Source organism: Bubalus kerabau, chromosome 7 (assembly GCF_029407905.1).
Source record: "Bubalus kerabau isolate K-KA32 ecotype Philippines breed swamp buffalo chromosome 7, PCC_UOA_SB_1v2, whole genome shotgun sequence".
NCBI classification, from domain to species: domain Eukaryota; kingdom Metazoa; phylum Chordata; class Mammalia; order Artiodactyla; family Bovidae; genus Bubalus; species Bubalus kerabau.
Genome location: NC_073630.1, coordinates 90,093,683 through 90,100,457, shown reverse-complemented (window position 1 = coordinate 90,100,457; position 6,775 = coordinate 90,093,683). Strand labels below are relative to the sequence as shown.

Below are 6,775 nucleotides of genomic sequence, written 5' to 3'. Positions count from 1 at the left end.
GGGGTCGCACAGAGTCGGACACGACTGAAGTGACTTAGCATAGCATACAGTGGCAGAAGTATCCTTACTCCTACTGATGGACAACTCCTCTGCTCAGATGGCAAAGAATCCACCTGCAATGCAGGAGACCTGGGTTTGATCTCTGGGTCAGGAAGAACCCGTGGAGAAGGAAATGGCAACTTTTCCATAAGGAAATTGTCTGGAGAATCCTATGGACAGAGGAGCCTGACGAGCTACAGCCCACGGGGTTGCAAAGAGTCAGACGATTCAGCGACTAACACTTTCACTTACTTTCTACTTTTGTTCTGGATCCCATTCTTTTCTACTTTCTTAAGAACTTCACCTTTTCAGTTCCCTTCCCATCTCATTTTCCTTGGATCATTTCTATCAGCAACCTCCACATTAAGAAATACAAAACTCTCTTGACTCTACCGTCTGCCTTATTTTTGACTCCAATTCTTAGAATAGAAATTGTTTGCATTTTCTCTCTCTGTTTTTTCACCTCCCTCATTTCACAGCAGCTTCCATTCCCACAACTCCATTAAAAACGCTCTGGTGGCCCAGTGGTAAAGAATCCACTTGCCAATGCAAGAGACTTGAGTTCCATCCCTGGGTCAGGAAGATCCCCTGGAGGAGGAAATGGCAGCTCATTTCAGTATTCTTGCTTGGGACATCCCATGGATAGAGGGCTACAGTCCTTGGGGTTGCAAAAGAGTCAGACATGACTTAGCAACTGAACAACAATGATCTCCAAGATGCCAGAGCTAAGGGATACTATTTGGTTTCCATTCTAATCAGTCTTTTGGTGGCATTTGTACCATAAACCATGGCCTCCTTCTTGAAATATTTTTCTTTCCCCTCCTAGCTTCCATGGTACCACTCTCCTGGTTTTGCTGTTACCTCCCTGATTGCTCCTTCTAGTTTTCTGAACTGTCTTTAGAAAAGTGAGAGTGCCTCAGGTGTAAACCTGAGCTTTCTTCCCTTGCCTTCTTATTCATTCTCTTCCCTTCCCTTTTCAGCTCCTTTCCCACCTATCTCCCTATATGATCTCATTCAATTCCATGTCTTTAAGTAAAATTTCAAATGCTTATAACTCTCATATTTATATTTTTGTCCAGAGTTTTCCTATAGAGTTCAACCTCTATATCTATTAAACTACTTGGGGTCTCACTCTGAATAATAGTCATCTTGAAGACAGTGTACTTCAAACTGAATACTTGATTAAACTCCTCTAAATCTCATTTTTCCTCAGGTCTTCATTATCTTGGTAATTGGCACCTTTGCCCTCCCAGTTATACAGATCAAACATTGAGATTTTATACTTTATTTAACCCTTTTTGGTGCATCCTGTCTATACTTACTAAAATATATCTCAAACTTCCATTTCTCCAATTTTGTTATTTCCCCCCAATTTTGTGGGTCTTTTAGTCTTGGTACCATTGACATTATGGACCAGATGTCTATTTTTTTCAGTGAGACAATCTTCTGTATTGTAGCCATGTCTAGCAGCATCCTTGGTCTCTGCCCACTAGATGTCAGTATTGTCTCTTCAGTTTTGACAAAAAAAAAAAAAAAGTCTCCAGATGTGCTCCACGTCTCCTGATGGATGCAATTTTATACCCAGTGAAGAACCACTGACCTAGTCTAAGACAGGATGATCTCTAGCATGAATTGCTGCAGTAAACTCCAAACTAATCTCTTGCCTCTTACCCTCTGCTTCCTGGTCCGGGGTACCATGACATCGATGGCTGTGATAGCTTTTTCATTAATCCCCTGCTTCCATGCTGATTCTCCTTCAGCTCATTTTCTAGATCATTTTCTATGTTATTCAGATAATGTCCTGGTCTATTTAGCATCCTTACTGACTTTTCATTGAGTCTTGAGTAAAATACAAACTTATTACCATGGTCTACAAAATCTTTTAAGAAACTTGTTACATTTTAAATTTGAAAAAACCTTAAAATAATTGGTTTCTGTTCATCTCATCTGGTACCAGTTCCTGCACTGTGTTCCTGCACTTCGGATTCCTTCCTATTCTCCTCAAACATGTCAGAGGCTTTGTTTTTGCTTCTCCATCCATCTGAAATCCTTGGTCCCTAGATGTTTGCCTCAGTGGTTTCTTTTCCATCTTCAAGACTTGACTTAAATGTTTTATTTTCAGAGAGAACTTTTCTGGAATGCTCTAGTGCCAAGGAAGTGCTTTCCATCACTTTTCATCACATCACACTGCATGCTTTCTTCACAGTTCTAACTGCCACATCAGTGACCTTGCTTATGTACTATTCACTTGCACGTTGTGTGTTCTCCTGTCTAGAAAGTGAATTTCACGAAAGTGAGGACATTGTCTTTTCTATAGAGACCTTGCAGCCGGGTACATAATAAACACTTGATAAATATTTATTAAACAAATGAAGGATGCAATTTGTAATAGTGGAGAGAGCAGTGGCATGTTAAAATCAGACTTGTTTGCATCTGAATACTGTCTTTGTTTCTTGAGGTAGGACTGTATTGCTATAAACTTCCCTCTTAGAACTGCTTTTGCTGCATCCCATAGGTTTTGCATTGTCGTGTTTTCATTGTTATTTGTTTCTAGAAATTTTTTGATTTCCCTTTTGATTTCTTCAGTAACCTATTGGTTACTTAGAAACCTATTGTTTAATCTCCATGTGTTTGTATTTCTTACAGTTTTTTTTTTCTTATAATTGATATCTAGTCTCATAGTGCTGTGTTCAGAGAGGATGCTTGATACAATTTTCAATTTTCTTAAATTTACTGAGGTGTGATTTGTGACCCAAGATGTGGTCTATCCTGGAGAATGTTCCATGTGCACTTGAGAAGAAGGTGTATTCTTCTGCAACTGGATGGAATGTCCTGTAGATATCAATGAGATCCATCTTATCTAATGTGTTATTTAAGACTTGTGTTTCCTTATTAATTTTCTGTTTTGATGATCTGTCCATTGGTGTGAGTGGGTTGTTTAAGTCTCCTACTACTATTGTGTTACTGTTAGTTTCTCCTTTTATGTCTGTTAGTGTTTGTCTTATGTATTGAGGTGCTTCTATGTTGGGTACGTAGATATTTACAGTTGCTATGTCTTCCTCTTGGGTTGATCCCTGATCATTATGTAGTATCCTTCCTTACCTCTTGTAATCTTCTTTATTTAAGGTCTATTTTATCTAATATGAGGATTGTTACTCCAGATTTCTTTTGCTTCCCATTTGTATGGGATATATTTTTCTATCCACTTACATCTGTATGTGTCTTTAGGCCTGAAGTGGGTCTCCTGTAGACAGCATATATATGGGTCTTCTTTTTGTATCCAGTGGGTGCATATTTTCTTTATCTTCCAGTGGGTACAAGAAAATATGGTAGCAAACCAGCACACCCATGTGACTTTGGATTCTTGTGAAAGAAACAAGGTGGAACCCTTGAAAGAGAGAAAGTTCAGTCTAGTTGAAGAGACAAGCCCAGACCCAGTGTGCCCCGCAGATGGCCCTTTGGGCCATCTTTGCTTCGTCTGGGCCAGCCTGCTGCAGCTGTGCTGACAAGCGAGGCAGAGCAGGGTCTCAAGGCCTGTAAAGTCACAGACCCCGACTTTGCCACTGCAGAGGATCCGGGAGAAGCCAGCGCTGGGCTCCGGGCTGAACTGATTCAGGCTGGCTTGCTTGGGAATGTCGATGCTCCAAACTTCACTGTTGAGAACCCCTGGAATGAGGAGTTGATTCTCAAACTTTTGTCTGGGCTTTCTAAACCAGTGAGCTCCTATCCAAATACATATGAATGGGCATGTAAGCTTCCAGACATCAAGCCCAAGACTGAATTCCAATTAGGTTCTTTGCTGGTCTACATTGATCACTTTATTGGAGAAGGGGCTTTCGCCCAAGTCTATGAAGTTACCCATGGAGATGTGAACAACAGCAAAAATAAGGAGAAATTTGCTTTGAAAGTCCAGAAGCCTCCCAACCTCTGGGAATTCTACATTGGGACCCAGCTGACGGAAAGACTGAAGCCAAGTATGCGACACATGTTTATCAAATTTTATTCGGCCCACCTGTTCCAGAATGGCAGCGTGTTAGTAGGAGACCTCTACAGTTATGGCACATTATTAAATGCCATTAATCTCTATAAAAATATCCCTGAAAAAGTGATGCCTTAGGCACTAGTCCTTGCTTTTGCTATCAGAATGCTCTGCATGATCCAGCAAGTCCATGACTGCGAAATCATCCACGGAGACATCAAGCCAGACAATTTCATACTCAGAAACAGATTTTTGGAACAAGACAACAAAGATGATGACTTATCTGCCAGCTTGGTCTTGATTGACCTGGGTCAGAGTATATACATGAAACTTTTTCCAAAAGGAACTACATTTACAGGAAAGTGTGAAACTTCTGGTTTCCAGTGTATTGAGATGCTCAGTAACAAGCCATGGAACTACCAGGTAGAGAACTAGAGAGATCTGAAACGTTTCCTGTATTATATTCACTGCAGTCTTGAGGTGAATTTGGGCATCCAGGTAGTTTGAGCTGGTGTAGTCCTCTTCTTGGAGAAGGCAATGGCACCCCACTCCAGTACTCTTGCCTGGAAAATTCCATGGGCGGAGGAGCCTGGTAGGCTGCAGTCCATGGGGTCGCTAAGAGTTGGACACGACTGAGTGATTTCACTTTCACTTTCTTTTTGTATCCATTCAGCCAGTCTGTGTCTTTTGGTTGAAGAATTTAATCCATTTACATTTTAGAGTAATTGGAGGCCTTAAAAATAGCTGTGAAAAGAAGAGAAACTAAAGGCAAAGGAGAAAAGGAAAGATATATACATTTGAATGCAGAGTTTCAAAGAATATCAAGGAGAGATAAGAAAGTCTTCCTCAGTGATCATTGCACAAAATAGAGGAAAACAGTAGAATAGGAAAGACTAGAGATCTCTTCAAGAAAATTAGAGATACCAAGGGAACATTTCATGCAAAGTTGGGCACAGTAAAGGATAGAAATGGTATGGACCCAACAGAAGCAGAAGTTATTAAGAAGAGGTGGCAAGAATACACAGAAGCACTATATAAAAAAGATCTTCATGACTCAGATAACAACGATGCTGTGATCACTCACCTAGAGCCAGACACCCTGGAATGTGAAGTCAAGTGGGCCTTAAGAAGTATCTCTATGAACAAAGCTAGTGGAGGTGACAGAATTCCAGTTGAGCTATTTCAAATCCTAAAAGATGATGCTGTGAAAGTGCTGCCCTCAATATGCCAGATAATTTGGAAAACTCAGCAGTGTCCACAGGGCTGGAAAAGGTCAGTTTTCATTCCAATCCCAAAGTAAGGCAATGCCAAAGAATGCTCAAACTCCCACACAATTGCACTCAATTCTCACACTAGCAAAGCAATGCTTAAAATTCTCTAAGCTAGGCTTCACCAGTACATGATCCATGAACTTCCAGATATTCAAGCTGGATTTAGAAAAGGCAGAGGAACCAGAGATCAAATTGCCAACATCCATTGGATCATGGAAAAAGGAAGACAGTTCCAGAAAAACATCTACTTATGCTTTCTTGGCTATGTCAAAGCCTTGGACTGTGTGGATCCCAACAAATTGTGGAAAATTCTTAAAGAGATGGGAATACCAGACCACCTGACCTGCCTCTTAAGAAACCTGTATGCAGGTCAGAAAGCAACAGTTAGAACTGGACATGGAACAACAGACTGGTTCCAAATAGGAAAAAGAGTACATCAAGGCTGTATATTGTCACCCTGCTTATTTAACTTCTATGAAGAGTACATCATGAGAAACGCTGGGCTGGATGAAGCACAAACTGGAATCAAGATTGCTAGGAGAAATATCAATAATCTCAGATATGCAAATGACACCACCCTTATGGCAGAAAGTGAAGAAGAACTCAAAAGCCTCTTGATGAAAGTGAAAGAGGAGAGTGAAAAAGTTGGCTTAAAGCTCAACATTCAGAAAACTAAGATCGTGGCATCCAGTCCCATCATTTCATGGCAAATAGATGGGGAAACAATGGAAACAGTGTCGGACTTTAATTTTCTGGGCTCCAAAATCACTGCAGATGGTGATTGCAGCCATGAAATTAAAAGACACTTACTCCTTGGAAGAAAAGTGATGACCATCCTAGACAGCATATTAAAAAGCAGAGACATTACTTTGCCAGCAAAAGTCCATCTACTTAAAGTTATGGTTTTTTCCAGTAGTCATGTATGGGTGTGAGAGTTGGACTATAAAAAAAGCTGAGCACCGAAAAATTGATGCTTTTCAACTATGGTGTTGGAGAAGACTCTTGAGATTCCCTTGGACTGCAAGGAGATCCAACCAGTCCATCCTAAAGGAGATCAATCCTGACTATTCATTACAAGGACTGATGGTGAAGCTGAAACTCCAGTACTTTGGCCACCTGATGAGAAGTACTGAGTCATTTGAAGAGACCCTGATGCTGGGAAAGATTGAAGATGTGAGGAGAAGGGGACAACAGAGAATGAAATGGTTGGATGGCATAACTGACTCAATGGACATGAGTTTGAGTAGGCTCTGGGAGTTGGTGATGGACAGGGAATCCTGGCATGCTGCAGTCCATGGGGTTGCAAAAAGTTGGACATGACTGAGCTACTGAACTCAACTGATGTTCCTATTGACATTTTCTTAATTGTTTGGGATTGATTTTGTAGATCTTTTTCCTTCTTTTGTATTTCTTGGCTATATAAATCCCTTTAACATTTGTTGTAAAGCTGGTTTGGTGGTGCTGAATTCTCTTAACTTTTGCTTGT

The 6,775-nt window shown here is 40.6% G+C and overlaps 1 pseudogene; it reads left to right on the top strand.

Moving 5' to 3' along the window:
- Nucleotides 1-3,181: 3,181 nt before the first annotated feature.
- LOC129657108 (mitotic checkpoint serine/threonine-protein kinase BUB1-like) lies at nucleotides 3,182-4,453 on the top strand (annotated as a pseudogene).
- Nucleotides 4,454-6,775: the final 2,322 nt, after the last annotated feature.